The following is a 16,987-nucleotide window of genomic DNA, read 5'->3' on the forward strand; positions in this document are numbered from 1 at the left end:
TTGGTTGGGGTTGAGGGAGCCATGGGGCATAGTGTTTGGTTGGGGGTGGGAACCATGGGGCATAGTGTTTGGTTGGGGTGAGGGATATGGGGCCTAGTGTTTGCTTGAGGGGTAGGGGCCACGGGGCATAGTGTTTGGTTGGGGGTGAGGGGGCCATGGGGCATAGTGTTTGGTTGGGGGCTGAGGGAGCCATGGGGCACAGTGTTTGGTTGGGGGCTGAGGCAGCCATGGGGCATAGTGTTTGGTTGGGGGTGGGAGCCATGGGGCATAGTGTTTGGTTGGGGGTGGGAGCCATGGGGCATAGTGTTGCACTCCAAGAGTCAATCCAATAATAAAGCAAAAACAGGCACAGTTAGGAGATGTACCTCCTTCGCTTTTTGAGGAAACCTGACTCAACAAAGGCCATACTCCTCTTGGGCAACCCAAACAGCAAACTATAGGAGTCCAAAATAACGGAATGTCCAATCAAGGGTCAATACAATATATATAATTTAACAGATGATATACAATAACTAAATAGAAATAAATTATAACAATGGAAAATGTGTAGTACAAAATGTAAGTTTGAAATGCAAATAAAAATCATTACCCCTCAAAAACATATTCTTTTTCCATGTGTTTAATACAAATTGGGGGTTGAAAAAGCCTCCTGCCACGCCCCGCCTACCGCCTCGCGCACATTTACTTTTCGGCCCACTATAGCCCTCATGTAAGGTACTTTCGTCCCTCTGTCAAAATCAGTTGTGCACCCCTGCTCTAGGTCTTCCTGGCAGGGGCCTTTTGGGCAGTTGATGTCAGTATGAGATGCACCCTTATAGCGATCTGGCAATGGAAGATTTTGCTAGGGCTTTGCTCTTGCCCACAGGTCCGAGCACCACAAAGAGCTGTGATGACTGGCGGAATTCCTTCTTGCGAGTTACATAAAATTGAAGGGCACGTGCGACATCGAGAGAGTGTAAGGCCTGTTCCACTGGAGTAAAAGGAGAGCCAATTACACGGGAAGCAGCAGCTGTTCATTCAGGTGAAAAGCTAAAGGGACCTTTGGCATGAACGAAGAGTTAGTTCAGAGAATGATCTTGGACCGGTAATAAAAGTCAGGTATGGCAGCAATTCACCTACTCGCCTGGCTGAAGTAATGGCGACTAGAAATGCTGTCTTTCAGGAGAGGAATTTGAGCGGAGCATGATGTATTCTCTCAAATGGAGAAGCCATTAGTTTTGAGAGGACCACATTTAGTTCCCAAGCTGAAGCATGTGCTCGTACAGGGGGAAATGCTCTGAACAATCCCTTGAGGAACTCTTTTATGAGTCTTTGTGACCACAGCGAAGGATGGTCTGCGGTGCATGAGTAGCAGGAAATGCTGCTGCATGTACTTTGATGGATGAGTGTGCTAGACCCGCCTTAGCTAGAGACAGGAGGTACGGCAAGATTTGAAAAGCTTGAATCCGGAGTGGGTTCTGCTGTTGGGATGCACACCAAATTGTAAAACGCTATTATTCATGCTTATAACATGACAGAGTAGAGGATGCTCTGGCAAGAATGTGTTTGCATTCCAGAAGCAATGGAATCGGTCAGAATTCTAGGGCTCCAGGAGCCAAGACATCAAATTGAGGGACGCTGGGTCGTGGTGCAGCACGGATCCGTTGTCTCTTGAGATTAGGTCAGGAAGCGGGGGCAGTCTGATGGATGGGGCTTCCGACAGGTGAAGCAGGTTGGAATAACAAATCTGGCAAGGCCATGCTGGTGCAACCAAGATTATTTTGCAGCAGTTCTGTTTGAGTCTATTTAGAACTCAAAGAATTAGTTGAATTGGCAGGAAAGCATAGAGGAACAGTCCCTCCCATGGGAATGAGAAGGTGTCCTCTAGACTACATGTCTGGGGATATCGATTGGCAAACTAGGTACACTTGGTCTTGGCAGCTGTGGCGAACAAGTCGATCTGTGGGCACCCCCAATGGGAAAAGAGGTAGAGAACTTGGTCTTGGTAAAGCCCCCATTCATGACAGGACCGGAGCTCTCTGCTGAGGGAGTCTGCAACAGTATTGTGAATCCCAGTAGGTGGAAGGGGATGTGATGAATCCTGTGGAGTCATCACTGATTCACCAGTGATGCTCCCCGACATGGCCAGGAGGTGGCAGCTGCTAGCTAATTCTCATGCTGAGGGTGGTGTAAGGGAGGTTCATGTGGGAAGGGGCGACTATCGGAAGGAAGTGATGACTCCACTAGAAGAGACATAGTAGTATTCTCCCCCCTTCTGAAACTCTAACCTCTAAAATATTGATTCCATATTGTCAGCGGGAAGCAGAACCAAAGGTGGAGACCTCAGAGTAGACTGTGCAGAAGGAGGCAGGTGCTTCCTACCGGAAAGGCGAGAGACCGGGAGAAGCACAACAGGCACTGCAAGAGGACTTCTGGGAACGCGATCGCATTGAAGAGCAGCAGTTCAACCAGTGCTTGAATGAGAAGCCAACGGGAGAACTGGAAAAGGGTCTGCAGAGTGGTAAATTATTTCCCCAAGCAAGCCATCCACCATGGGCTGGCAACGCGAGCAGACACTGGTGAGTCTGCCCGGGAGTATTGGGAGCCCCGGGGCATACAGACAGGCATCCAAACCATTGAATATTTGTTTTGAATATCAAACTAGCAATATTGAAAGACAGAATTTACACAAAGATGTCGATATGTGGAAAAATGGAGTAAACGTTGTTATGGGCAAATGACCCCTAATCAAGAAGTTGAAAGGCAAGATCTGTACAAGTCTTCACATATGAGATGTCAAGATGGGGAAGATTGGAACAAGCATTGCCACAAGCCAATGAGCACTAACAACAAAGTTAAACAAAACTTGAACAAGTCTCCATATATGAAATGTCAATATGGGGGATGTTGGAACAAGTAATACCTGGAGCCAATAAAGTTTAAACAGTGAAGGAGTACAACTGTTATATTTAAATAGAAAGAGAACTGAAAGATAAGAGGTTATAAGATGACCTGAGCCTTTTGGGGAAAGATACCCGTCAGGAGGGTATGCCAGGGGATCTACAAAGCCCGAAGGGGAATTCCAGGAAGGGTAGTAAATAATTTAATCAATATAGAGTATGTGAAAGGAAAAGACATTGTGAAAAGGTTCCTGGCAGGAGAGTATACCAGGAGATCATATTTAAGAAGTTGCTGTGTAGAAGAGACACATTTGCCATCCTTTCAAACACCATTGCTTGGAAACAACATTTTTTCATCATCCTTAAGGAAGTGTTACGTGAAAGAGACCTTCCTACTATTCTTGAAGAATCATTGTTTGAACATAACATTTTCAATATTCTACCTGAGACAGTTCAGAGGAAGGGAATCATCCACCGGATACAAGGATTTATTTGTTGTATTTACATACTTCATTTTTGCACAATTTCTGCTGGATCTAAAGGAGAGACATTTACCTTTTGTTTTTATTTTTAGTGTATGGGTCAGAGACGTTTTGGACACAACAAAAGTTTGCCTAATTTTGACGATGAGACACAGACTGATCTTTAGTTTTGATTTCCAAGGCAGGGAAACTCTCTTTAGAATATGGATAGAAAGGCCTTTATCCAAACTCTTATTTGAATAAAATGTCCAATGTTGAAATGATTACAACTTTGTGTCCGGCTCTCATTTCGGCCCATGAGGATAACATATGTTGTTCGCTAACCAGTTCCATAGAGCCTGTGCTTTCGCAGACAAGACTTGAGAACGGGTACCCCCTTGTTTCCAGATGTAGAACATGGTGGTGGTGTTGTCTGTGAAGATCACCTTGTTTTGAATTTGCAGCTTGAAGGACTTCACTGCCCAGAACACAGCCATTAACTCCGGGGTGTTGAGGTGTAGGGCTTTGTCTTCAGATTGCCATAGCCCCCTGGCATGGTACTGTCCCGTGTGGGATCTGCACACTTCTAGGGAGGCATCCGTGCTACTGCAGCCTGGTGTATTGGAAGGCGAGTGGGAGCACCCTCTATAAGATTGGAGCGATTTGAATCTCGTCGTCCCAGGACCCCGACACTTGCTGCCAGTGGGTGTTGATGAATTCCCGAAGAGGCCTCTGGTGGAGCCTGCAGTGCAGGACCAATGGAATGCATGAGGACATCATCCCTAGTAGAGACTTCGAGCGGACCGACGCTATGGTTAGGTTGGACAGTCGTTGGACTCTGTGTATAATGGAGTTGATCCTCTCGTACCAGGGAGTAGCAAAACATGCTATGGTGTTGAGGTGTGAGCCTAGGAACAGCGGGGTTTGAGCAGGCTGAATGGAGGATTTCCGAAAATTGATGGAGAATTTCAGAGATGTTAGATACTGTATGGTCTACTCAATGTGTCGTGTTGCTAGAGGGCAGGATGGAGAACACACTAGCCAATCCTCCAGATAAGGGTAGACACAGATGATTGCTCGCCGGAGTTGGGCCACTACTGGTGCTAGGCATTTTGTGAACACCCATGGTGCCCATTTTAGGCCGAACGGCAGTGCCTTGAATTGGTAGTACTTGCCTTGCACTATGAACGGGAGGAAGAGTCTGCGTTGTATATGGATGGGGATATGGAAATACGCATCCTCCAAGTCCAGAGAGAAGAGGAAGTCTTCTTGTTCCAGCTGGTCGAGAATGTGTTGCAGCGTGACCATGCCAAACATCTGGGACTTAAGGAACTTGTTGAGTTTCCTGAGGTCTGGTATGGTTCTACATCCTCCAGTTAGTTTTCTGATGAGGAAGTATTTGGAGAACATTCCAGAATCCCAGAGGTGCGATGGAACAAATTCTATAACCCCCGTTTTTAGGAGGGACTAAACCTCCAGCAGGAGGAACGATTGGTGTTGCTCCTTTTTTGGTACAGGAGGGATGGAAGGGCATTTTCTGATGAATTCCAGGATGTGACCATGACAAATGATGTTGCGCACTTGTCGTGGCGATGTTTTCCCACTGCATGAGCAAGTTGGATAACTTCCACCAAGCAGGGTATCGTAGCGGGGGTGGGGTACTGGGCATGGCTGTTTTGAGGAAAGAGCCATTGAGGAAACTGCATCGACGCTGGTTTCCTCTGTACGCCTGGGACCTTCCTTTGTAACATTCCTTAGAGCCCATTAGTGATGTTTGAGGGTGATCGGGGGACCTGTACTCTCTTGACATCTTCTTGATGTCCTTGAGAACCTTGAATCCCCAGATCAAAAGGGCTGATGCCATTGTTGTAAGGTGCCATGGGTGCAGCCGTATCTGTATCCGCCCACCTTTTTCCCAAAAATTCTGCAGGAGACCACAAGTGCTTTTGGGTGATACAAGGTTGGTTTCATTAGTTTCCCAAGGCTCCACGAGAAAGCTTTCAGATTCAAAGAGGTTAGCAGGTTCTTCTTGTGGTCTGGTACACCTCTTAGTACCTCTTGCGTGGTTGTGATGGATGGTGCAGGGTGCTGAGTGATGAATGGAGTAATCAGTATTTTTTCTGGCAAATCCAGTCTCATGGTTGGTTGAAATGGTTATCTGGGTGAATGTAGGTAAGGATGGTAGGTCATTGGTGAGTCCTGTTTCTTGATTGAATGTTAGGTCATAGAAATGTGGTTTAGCTGGAAGCTTCAAGAGGTATCTGGAGATAAAAGTTGTCAGCGGTTTCTTGAGGCAAGGTACTGGGAAGTGTGAGGAATCCTGCAGAATCCTCACGGAATCCCAGCCTAACATTTCCTCCCATGTGGCCAAGGGCAGCCGCTACCTGATCTTAATGCTGGGGGTGGTATTAGCCAGGTGGATCACATGGGAGGAGAAGCCTGTCACGGGAATGTGAGGACTCCATCAGGGGAAACGAGATATTTGTCATCTTCCGAGGGTGAGGTTTCCCTAATGCCTGCATATCTGATGGCTTGTCATTGTAAGGCTTCCTCTCCCAGACTTCCCCTAGACAAAGTGTGAAAAACCTTGTGTTAAACACGGAAACAAAATATGTAAAAGTCGAGGAGTTAATACTACTTCTGATTGTTATAATTCTATATTATGTTTGAATTGTGAAGTCAAGAAGCAACCATTAATTCCTTTGAAAACATTCCCTCTGTGTGCATCCCATAAATCATTAAAACAGAGTAAATTGAATGATCTTAAAACTAACAACATTAGGGACTTCAAGTCCCATAATGCTCTGGGTAATGAGACAAGGAAGAGGGGCTTAGAGTTGCAGAACTGTAATATGTGGTCTAGTAGTCATTACCTCTACCTAAGTGGGACCTTTGAACATTTAAATGCCCTTCAGGTACGGGCCATTGGAAGGAAGCAGCCCACGAGGCAGTACACGAAGAGCCTGCCCCTCTTCCTACCACGGTTCTACCAACCCCTCCAGTTCCACCTTGTCTAGACGCCTCAGCCCTATTGGGCACGCCACCTGCGCCCAGGGATCTTTCCTTGGATATATTGTCAACCTTGCAGACGCTGGGCTCAGAAGTCCAGCATAGTCTTCCTTCTCCTCCTCCTCAATGCGGACCTAAGGCGTTCCAGTCAAGAGGATGTAGTCCTTCCACGGTCACCTAAACCTGCACCTGAATTCCCTGTACCACCTGCGCCTCAGTTCTCGGTACCAGTTATCGCACTCACTGATACAGAGACAGAGTCAAACGATGATCGCCCTACAGGTCTCCAGACACTCATATCACAGATAAGTTTTGAGAACTTGGTCCCGGCCGATGGTGATCCAGCTGACTTGCCGCAGAGAGACTCGCCTCCAGATAAAATTTGCTCTTGACGCCCTCATGATGCGAGCAGCTAAACTGTTTGACCTCCTACATGAAGAACGGAAGGAAGGTTTCCTCTTTCAAAGGCATATAGCCTCCAGAAGGTCTGTAGTGTCCATTTGCATGTTGAAGGACATCTGGGAGGATGGTCTCCTTGTGAAGAAGAACCCTTTCTCAGTGCCTCTCAAAAAGGACCACCTGGAGAAAAAGTACTGGGTACCAGATTCAGCTCCTAAGTGCATGCGCATACAACCATGTCCAGACTCAGTTATCCCTCAATCTTGACGGGAACGGTCCGCCAACCGTTCCTCTCCCTGCATGGTACCCCTGATAAGGAGGGTAAACAGCTCACCACTTTTAGGAAGAGTTATTTCCACATCTGCAACTACCATCAAAGTGGCAAATTCACTGGCATTCCTCTCCCGCTATGATTGCAAGCTTTGGTACAAAATGGGCCCCATCCTGGAATTCCTCCCAGATTATAAACTGGACGAAGCTCTTGTACTATTGTGTGGAGAGGCCACTTCAGACCAGCACTATCACCATGGCCTTGGAAATCACAGATACTGGCTTTCGGAAGATGGGCAGCAGTGCTGTCCTGAGACACGAAGTTTGGTTAAAGACCACCAACGTCAGACCAGAAGTGCAAACTAAGGTAGTCAATAAGCCTTTTGATGGATGTGACCTAGCAGCTCGGACTGGACTGCCCCTTTTGGGGAGATCACTTATCTATCTCGTCCACAATATACACAGAGACACCATGCCTCAGAGGAAATTTAAAAGAACCATTGACCATGGCCAGACCATGGAGAAAATACACATTAACTCACTAGTAGAAAGACTAGAAGCAACCACATTTTTCGTACCCGCAGATGAACCAACAATCACAATGGTTGCAAAACTCCACCACATTCACAAGTCGGTTATTTCCTTGCTGGACAGCATTCCCCCTAAAAAACCTTTCAAAAACTCTCAAAAAAATGAAGCCAAACGGGGAACCACTTTAAGGAAAATTCGTAAACTGCAGAAAATCTGGAGGAAAACATATCTAGCCAATTTACCTAAAATCAAGTGGTACACCTTTACAGGACTGAAATACTCAAAGCAAGGAAAGCACACTACTCCAAAAGCATTGATTCGACACATCACATCAAAAGTGAAATGTACAAGATCATCAGAGAATTCAAGAACCTGAGAGCCTGTAACACAACCCCTACACCAACACAAGAGCTCTGAGACCAGATTGCTGCATTCCTCAACCAAAATATCTTGGACATCCAGGATCATCTTGACAATAAAAGGATGCTTCTACCCACAAATCAGGAGCACCAGGGGCTACTAGTCAATCTGTCTAGATACATTCCAACTAGAAAATGTATTGAACAAAGGTTTGGGTTTTGTGTCCACCACAAGTTACGATGGGTTCAAGATGAGAGCCGAAATTCATCAACTGTTTCGAAAAATCCACCTAAAACAGTTTTTTTCAAGATACATTTTAAGACGAAGAAAAGAACAATAATGGTTTAAAGAACCCTTCGGCCAGAACGCCTAGCCATACAGCAACTAAAGAATAATGATCAAATTGTAGTGAGAAAAGCAGACAAAGGCAGAGCGATAGTGTTATTACATCGAGATTTTTATATCTCTGAATGCACACGACAACTGGAAGACACGACTTTCTATGAAAAAATACAAGAAGATCCAACACCATGACTAAAATCAATTATAGAAGAAAAGACAAGGAAACCATTGGAAAGAGGTTGGATTTGCAAACAAGAACATGGATTTTTACTTTAAAAAAAACAGTTATACCAAAGTTCTATATTTTACCTAAAATTCATAAGTCATTATCCAACCCGCTGAGCCGTCCAATTGTGTCCGGTTTAGGATCCTTGCTAGAACCATTGTCTAAATTTAGGCGGCAATTCACAAATTGTAATTCGAAAATGGTCATTAACGTTATTTGGTGCCCCTGCCAGAAAATATATATCGGGATGACAGAAATAGGTCAAACAAAGGATTATAGAACATAAGAGCTGTATAAGAAATAGAACCATAACTGCCCCAATGGTATGCCATTTCTTGGCTATGAACCACACACCAGAGTGCCTTACGTGGAGCGTGCTAACAAAGAAGAACCAAATGGAAGATACAACATCTAATAAAAAGAAACTATTTAATAAAGAGCAAAGACTGATTTACCTTTGCAACTCTGTAGAGAAGGGGCTGAACAAGTCAATCGACTGGAAAATACTTTAGGATGGAGTTTATGTGAATTTCAACATCTCACAGACCAACGTGTACTCCGATGCGTAGGACTCTATAGGATAAATCCACCTATAGGTGTTTTATGGTTTTGGTTGTTGTTCCTTCCTTGCCTCCTTTTCGCTCACGGTACCATTGTGAATAGGGTTAAACAGGCTACCCCAAATAGAGATAAGGAGGTTGCCGTGTTGATAGGAAACCTGGTAAACAGCCTGAGGCGGCTGTATATTGGGTTTAGTGAGATCCCTATCATAGCAGTAAACGCAAAATCCTATAGGTTCTTCAATATAGGAGGAAATGAAAAATCCTGCTTGCAACTATTAAAATGACAAAGTTCAGAGTTAAATATACACTTCCAGTCCATGGAAACGTGTACTAGGAAGAATAAAAGTATCTCCATAAATACGTGTTTTACACGTGCAGAGGAAAGCCTAATTCAGAGGTTTTCATTGAGGAAAGAAATCTCCCACCCAACATGGCGGCACCCGCTACCCACAGTTTAGATTAGAAAGAACAGTCTAGTGTGTCGAAAAACAGCCGCCAGCTTTTCCTCAATGTTATATGCCACAGTTTACACGTTGTCATTGCGAGACACTGTGCAAACAAGAGACGTGACCGGGCAAGCAGAAATCGCTAGACGCTGGTTAGAGAGCAGCCCTTGGAACTTTGAATTGGAGGCAATGGGTAAGTACAGGCGGGAACACCATATCTAACCTAGAAGCAGATGTATTTAGAAAAGCGGTCACAGAATCGTGCAGTGCTCGTTTTCAAAAGAAGTTCATTACAACATACGTAAGAACCAAAAGTCGCAATGTCATCATTATGTCTTACAGCATGAGTGCTCGTGAATACAATCATGCTTACGCATCCGAACCAAATACAATATGTAACTCTCTCCTCACTGTTTCTACAGAGAGTCAGAGAAGAGGTGGACGCGCAGAGAGAAAGCGCAAAGAAAGAAAGCTGACTGAGTACGTAAAAGCCGACCCGCCAATAACAGGACCCCGTTTTACTTTGAGACCCTCACATTAAATGGTAAGAGCTCCTCCATGGCTAGCAAAACTTTAATGAGTTTTGAAGCCCATACCTGTAGATTATAGGAACAATGTACATCTGGGGGGACCACCATGAACAGTGTCGGTGTGTGATATATAATAAGAACAACGATCCGAGTACAAAATTGCTTTTCACAAGACGGGTTACATAAGACCTACTCCCATGTCAAGGCTTCAAGCCCATTTTGGAAAATAGATGCCCGTTTATATATAACGATACAAATCAGGTGAAAAGATTTGTTTTAGAGCTGGTGGAACAGCACAGTTATCCACTGAGAAAGTGTGTTTTCTTTCTTTTTTAACCTCTAGGGAACAAGACTTCTAACATAAGAAGCTACTCTAATTACCCCTGTTACTAATAAAAGACTGCAGTGAGGTAAGCCTCTCCTTGTGAATTTATTTCTCTATGTGGGATGACTGCTCCAGCATTTTCCTTGAGTAGTACAACTGATTTTTCATGTTGTTTCTCCCCCCTTAGGCTACTGTTTTAACATTAACAGGAAGCAACCTTATGAGAACTGCCACAACAGTTGCATCAAGTTGCACAGAATAGACACTGAACAATATTGGTTATTGACACATTAACCGAAAGTTGCAAGAGTTCCCCTGAAGAATTTCCCTACAAAAAGTCCTACAGACAATGGAAATGAAACATGTTGGGACAATGATACTGTGGGAATGTTGTCACAGTGTAAACTGAGCACTGAAAGCTGGACACTACTTCGTGTTACTAAATAATCCTATTAATAATACAAGAGATTCCACACTAGACATTAGTATTCCATATTTATCACGTAATGCTAGTAATGTAAATGGTGTCGTCCGATTTGTTTAGTGGTATTTTGAATGATTCATTGTTTGTTGTTTTTTATTTGTTCCTTTGACGGATAAAGTTTGTTTTTTGTATTTATTGTAATTCCACTTTTATATATTGTTTTTGATTAATATCACTTTATTTTCCTTCACAAAAATCGTTGGTTTTTGCAATATGTGTGTAGGTGTATAATTGTATATTTCATACTTGAATTGTGACCTACTCCAGAATTACTTTTTTTCTTTTCCTGCTTTCCCTTTTGGGAAAATATTACATACTATTGTCATAGAAATGTATTTTAGAGTTTTAGAGAATTTGTTGTAATAAAATAAATATATATATTTTTAAAAAAAATAGGTTTTGTTGTAATTTGTATGCTGACCAGGGTTGGTAGTTCTCTAGGTACCTACTATGAGGTTCTCATAATTCTAAGGGCAGGAGTTGAGAGGCGATAGGACCCTTTTGTAGCTTATAGTTGTTGCAAGGGGCACGGTCCTATCCAAAACAGTCCTTTAAAAGTTTAATGATGCTTCTACCCACACGCCACCAATCAGATCCCACAAACACCTCCCAATACCTCTTCTCTATTGTTTTTCCACCTTCTCTATGCAGAGGACATACAAGCTACCATTGACTCAGGCAACCCATCAGTATCTCCCGAGGATCGATGTCAACTGTGAAAAATCGCAGGTATTCGGCACAAGGGTAAGACTCCCTCTTTGAGGCTAAAAAGGTGAGCTTGCTCCGCAAGACCCTCGCTAGGGGTGGAGGCAAGTGGGACCTCAGCAGGAGAGACTCCCCTTTTGGGGACAAGGACTCACTCCCGTTCCTGCAGAGGAGCTCCCTAAACCACCTACTATAGCGGCATACATGGGATTGCCCATTATAACAAATAATGTGGCATTTTTTCATTTGGCTGAAGGCCATGTGGAAAAGAAAAAGAAGATGCCTCTTTAACAAGAGACATATATTTACAAAGACGAGTCCATGAAGAAGGGGAGGAGAGCCTTGTACGCAGGGGAAGCCCACTGACATCACGCCTTGTGGAGGTGGTGCAAAGGGCAGAGAACGCCATTACAAAACGCTGGAGACCTGGTGTGTGCAAATGCAAGGAAAGCATTGTGAGGAGGAAAGAACGGCTAAGGTATCTAGTGAAGACGTGACCAGAAGTGCAGCGTGGTGATAGGGCGCCCGAACAAAGACGCTGAGATCACCATTGCAGGAAGCATAAATAACTTCCGATCAACCGTGCCAGTATATAGCAGGGACCCAATGACGAACCAATAACGAGAAGCCGATGACCGAGAAAGCATACCTGAGCCCCGCCACCTTCCTCAGTATACAGAGAGGTACCCAGGGAAACGGGAGAAGCTGGGGCACCATTATCGATCTGAAGAAACTCGTCCCAGTTCTAAGGACAAGAAAGTAAAGCTAAAACTGTGTAATGGGAATTGTAAAAAGCAAAGAGAACAAGTAACGAATAACCAGTTCGGGAAGAGGGTTATTGTAAGAAGAGAGAATCTCATCCCTGTCCCGAGGATGAGATATTAAAAGGGAAAACAGTTAACAAGACAAGGTTAAATAATATACTAAAGTGATTTACCCAATCAAGTTGCGAAACAAGCAGAGACTGGAAACTAATCCCCTGGGAGTTAGGGAAGATACCCTATGTACAGGATAAAAGAGGAGAGAGTCCAAGACAGAGAATTCAATACAAGGAAAGCTTAAAAAAGGGTTATGATAAACCCAACTCAGGAAAGCCTGAAATTAAAGACTGAAAAGAGTCTACAAGGGATGACAAGAGTGTGAGGAAAACATTCTAAATATAGGACCACAGAAAGCATGAAAACGTAGAGTGTCTTTAAAGAAACTACTAGAACTGATCTAAGAGATTATCCAAGTAGACTATGGTAAGAAATATCTATACCACAGAGAAAACTTGTAAATAAAGAGACTATCTGAAGAGAAGGCGAATATAAGACACTCTCCAGGCCTATTTAATTTAGTTCGATATAGTGCTAGGGTCAGATAGCGTTAGCTTGGACGCAGGACACATTTACTTTGGACTTACTGACAAATAAGCACCTTTAGTTCCTTTAGATAGGTAGGGTATTCCCTCTAGCAATAGGGAAAGTTAGGCCTTTCATTTAACATTTTATTAAAGATGTTACAGACTCCTCTCTGCCTCCTAATCTTTACAAATCAATCAAGGAATCTCCAGACCTAGTGCCCATCTTCCTTTCCTTCCTCAATGACGCCATCAGCACCGGAAAAGACCCAGCTCAGTTGAAATCTGAATACATCAGACATTTGCTCAAAAACCCAGAGAAGACCCACATGACCCAGCCAGATATCGCCCCATCTCAAACCCGCTTTTCATCTGGAAACGTTTGGGAAAAGTCATATATCGTCAATTCCGAGACCTTATAGAAACAAACCAACTCCTGAAGGAGGCTCAGCACAGGTTTATACCTTCTAGGAGTACATTATTGGCTCTGTGCTCCATCTGGGATACACTTAAAAAACAATGTAGATGAAAACTCAGTGCACTCATCCAGCTAAACATTCCAGCCTCTTGACACCATCAGTCACAAGATACTCCTAAAAAGACTAAGATATTGGTATTAAAGAATCAGCTTTACACTGGATCACCTCCTTCCTCACAATTCCCGACCTCGCCCATCGCCTTCCCCTATTGGCTCCCAGGCCTATTTTTGCAACCAATTGTGAGCCGGCAGGCTCGAGCCAGCCCACATGAAGGCACCCAGACCAAGGCACAATACCTGTCGTGAGCCTGTCTGGGGCCGTATGGGCTCTGGGCTTTCAGCGCTGCCGCCACTTTGGTAAGTCTTGCCCGCTACAGTCTGTTTACATCACGCACATATCGTGCTCATACCTGTTCACTACACTGCCTTGTCTGCTCGCGGCCCGCCTAAACCTACCTATCCACGGCCTAACGTGTCGCATTGCCGCCTCCTTCTAAATTGTTTACCTCCCAATGCACACGTTTGGATAACTAAGGCCCGTAACCCGATGCCTCGCACATCTCCCCTGCACACGCAGCATCCACAAGACTCTCAAATGCCATTGTCATCTGACCCCCTGACCGTACGTGTGCCGATTGACTCATGTCTTTGCAGCAGTGAATGCTTTAATGCTGTCCCTGCTGTATTTACAGTCTATGATCATTTCTATATTTAATCATTGTGTTGATCTGTACACCCACATCTGTATCTAGACATCAGCGCACATCCCATATCATAACCATGCACCCACGCCAACTAACTGCCAATCTGTCCTCTTGGTGTCACTCAGCCAACGCTGACTAAGCTCTGTATCCTAACTGTGTGCACCCCAGTCAATGTTGAAATCCGCACCCTTACATATGTTGAACTTGACTACTGTGTGACTATTTTGATCTTGCCCATTGTGTGCTTATTCTAAACCTGCCTATTGCGAGCACCCAGGTGCCTTTCATGCATTGCATTACTGCTGCTGTACTAACTGCGATTAGGCCATGTGCCCCCCATGCATTGCATGGCTGCTGCTGTATTAACTGTGATTAGGCCAGGGGCCTCCCCCATACATTGCCTATTGCTGCTGTATTAACTGTGATTAGGCCAGGTGCCTTACATACATTGCCCTACTGCTGCTGCTCAATTTGTGATCAGGCCTCTATGCACATCGCCTTTTCCTTACTGCTTAACTGTGTTTGGGTCAGATGCCTCCCTTGCATTGCCTTACTCTTGCTGCTCAACTGTGATTGAACCCACGTGCCTCATACGCACTGCCCCATCACTGCAGCCAGACTGCAACTAGGTGCCTCTACATGCAGCACATATTTCTGCTAGTCAAATTGCGCAAGATGCTAAGTCTAACTACTCCGCTCTGTATAATGGCTGTCACTCTACACTCTGCTACCAGAAATCTAGTATGCCTTACCGAGCTCTCACTAGCACCTCTCCTAGCTCATAGCCTACCTACCCTGACCTAAACAGCTATGAAAAACGTCACCACCGTCCAATCTAAACACCACAGTGTCCTAGGGACAGTAACCTTTGCCTCTCTACCACGTGCCACGGCTGATAGAAACTATAGTCTCCATGGCAGACTTACTAAATTACATGAACCACTGAGAAGATCTCTACCACCTACCAATCTAAAAACAAACTACCAGCACACTATGAAACCAAGACAGACTAATCTTCCTCTGCCACACTCTATATCTAATACAAGCACCCTCCAACCTAATAGCCGCAAGTCCTAGCCAACTGCTACCAACATAGCTAAGCCTACCCAAGCCAAAGCTGTAACTGAAACCCCTTCCCTTAAGGAGCACTTCTCAATGCGAGATCGCTCGTCACCCACGCCATCGACATAGCTGACCTAATTACAGAAGGTAATCTGGATTTCCTTGCGGTCACCGAGACATGGCTACATAATGCGGCAGGACCCTCACTTATGTTAGCCATCCCAGACGGCTATACAATATCTAAACAAGACCGAGATGGTGCACAAGGAGGCGGCATCATCATTATCTCTAAAATGTGCCTCTCCCTTAGACTAGCCCCCACCCAATTGTCACAATCTTGCGAATCTCTATCTGCTAAACTCCAGATAAACAATTCACAATCACGCATCGTCCATCTAATATACAGACCTCCTGGTCCCCTTGGCACCTTCGAGGAGGATCTGCATAATATACTCACTAACAACCTCAAACTATCCTCTAAACTACTCCTACTAGGGGACTTTAACTTAGGCTTTAATGATCCCATGGACAAAAACACTATGGATATTGCTAATACAATCAAGGCACTAGGCTTGTCTCAAAATGTTAACAAACCCACCCATTTGAAGGGGAGAACACTGGATTGGATAGCGGACTATAACTGTTCTGCTGCTATCTCATCCATCCGGCCTTTACCCTGGACTGACTACTCACTGGTTTCCTTTAATTTATCTACCACCAGACCCACTCCTACGGCCCCTCTACTAGCGCCGCCATGCTTAACCAGAAACAAAAAGAGCATTACAGTAGACAAAGTTATCCCCCCTATCCTACCCACTTTAAATGCACTGCCAGAAAATCTAGACCCCAGTTACCTAGTCCATGAATTCAACAACATCATGCTCACTACTATGGACAAAATCTCCCCTCTTAAACTCAGATCAGGTAATCCCAAAGCCCATTTAAACAAATGGTTCACGCCACAACTTGGCGACCTACGCCTCCTGAAAAGAAAAAGTGAAACCAATTGCATATTTTGCCCCTACAATGACAACAAAGCCAAATTAACCTCCCTCTCCTCACATTATAAGAATGAAGTCTGCTTGGCAAAACATAATTCTTATGACGAACGCATTGCCAAATCTAATTCTAGCATGAAGGAACTCTTTTCCATATTAAAAGAACTAGAGTCACCAATAGCCACACCTGATATTTGCACTAAGGATAAGTCTTGGTGTGCAGACATCCAACAGGAACTAACAAATAAAATTAACATGCTCCAAAATAAAATACAGCAAAAAAAAGAAACGCTGAATCTACAGCACCTGCCCAATCTCCCGCCGCCCAGTGACCCACCCACGACATACAACAATAAATTTCACTTTACTAAAATGTCTACCTTGGAAGTTGAAAAAATTATCCTTTCGCTCAAACCCTCCAATTGCAAAGGGGATATCTGCCCAGCACAACTAATAAAAGACGCTGCCAGAGATTTATCTCCGTTCATCTCCAAATTGATTAATGCCCGCTTTGCCTCAGGTACCATCCCTGCAAACCTAAAACATTCTTGGGTGCTCCCACTCCTCAAGAAACAGACATTAGATCCTCTCATCCCCACCAACTACCGTCCCATTACCACGGTACCATTCCTACTTAAAATACTGGACAAAGCTGCTTATAGCCAGATTCAAAAACACCTAGAACTGCATAAACTCTTAGGAAAGAGACAATCTGACTTCTGTCCACTACACGGGACGGAAACTGCTTTCATTGATCTGAAAACTCAAATTGACGAGCTGAGAGACAAAGGGAAGACAACACTTCTGCTCCTACTTGATCTATCAGCTGCATTCGATCTAGTGGACCACAAGGTCCTCTGTAGACACCTGGAC

At 44.4% G+C, this 16,987-nt stretch overlaps 1 protein-coding gene across 2 annotated transcripts in view; it reads right to left on the reverse strand.

Annotated features, from left to right (window-relative positions):
* The window catches only part of ARHGAP26 (Rho GTPase activating protein 26), a 2,838,701-nt gene that overhangs the window by 2,241,649 nt on the left and 580,065 nt on the right, over nucleotides 1-16,987 (reverse strand). The window lies entirely within an intron of this gene.

This window comes from Ambystoma mexicanum, chromosome 3p (assembly GCF_040938575.1).
Source record: "Ambystoma mexicanum isolate Mex_15411 chromosome 3p, UKY_AmexF1_1, whole genome shotgun sequence".
Lineage (NCBI taxonomy): Eukaryota > Metazoa > Chordata > Amphibia > Caudata > Ambystomatidae > Ambystoma > Ambystoma mexicanum.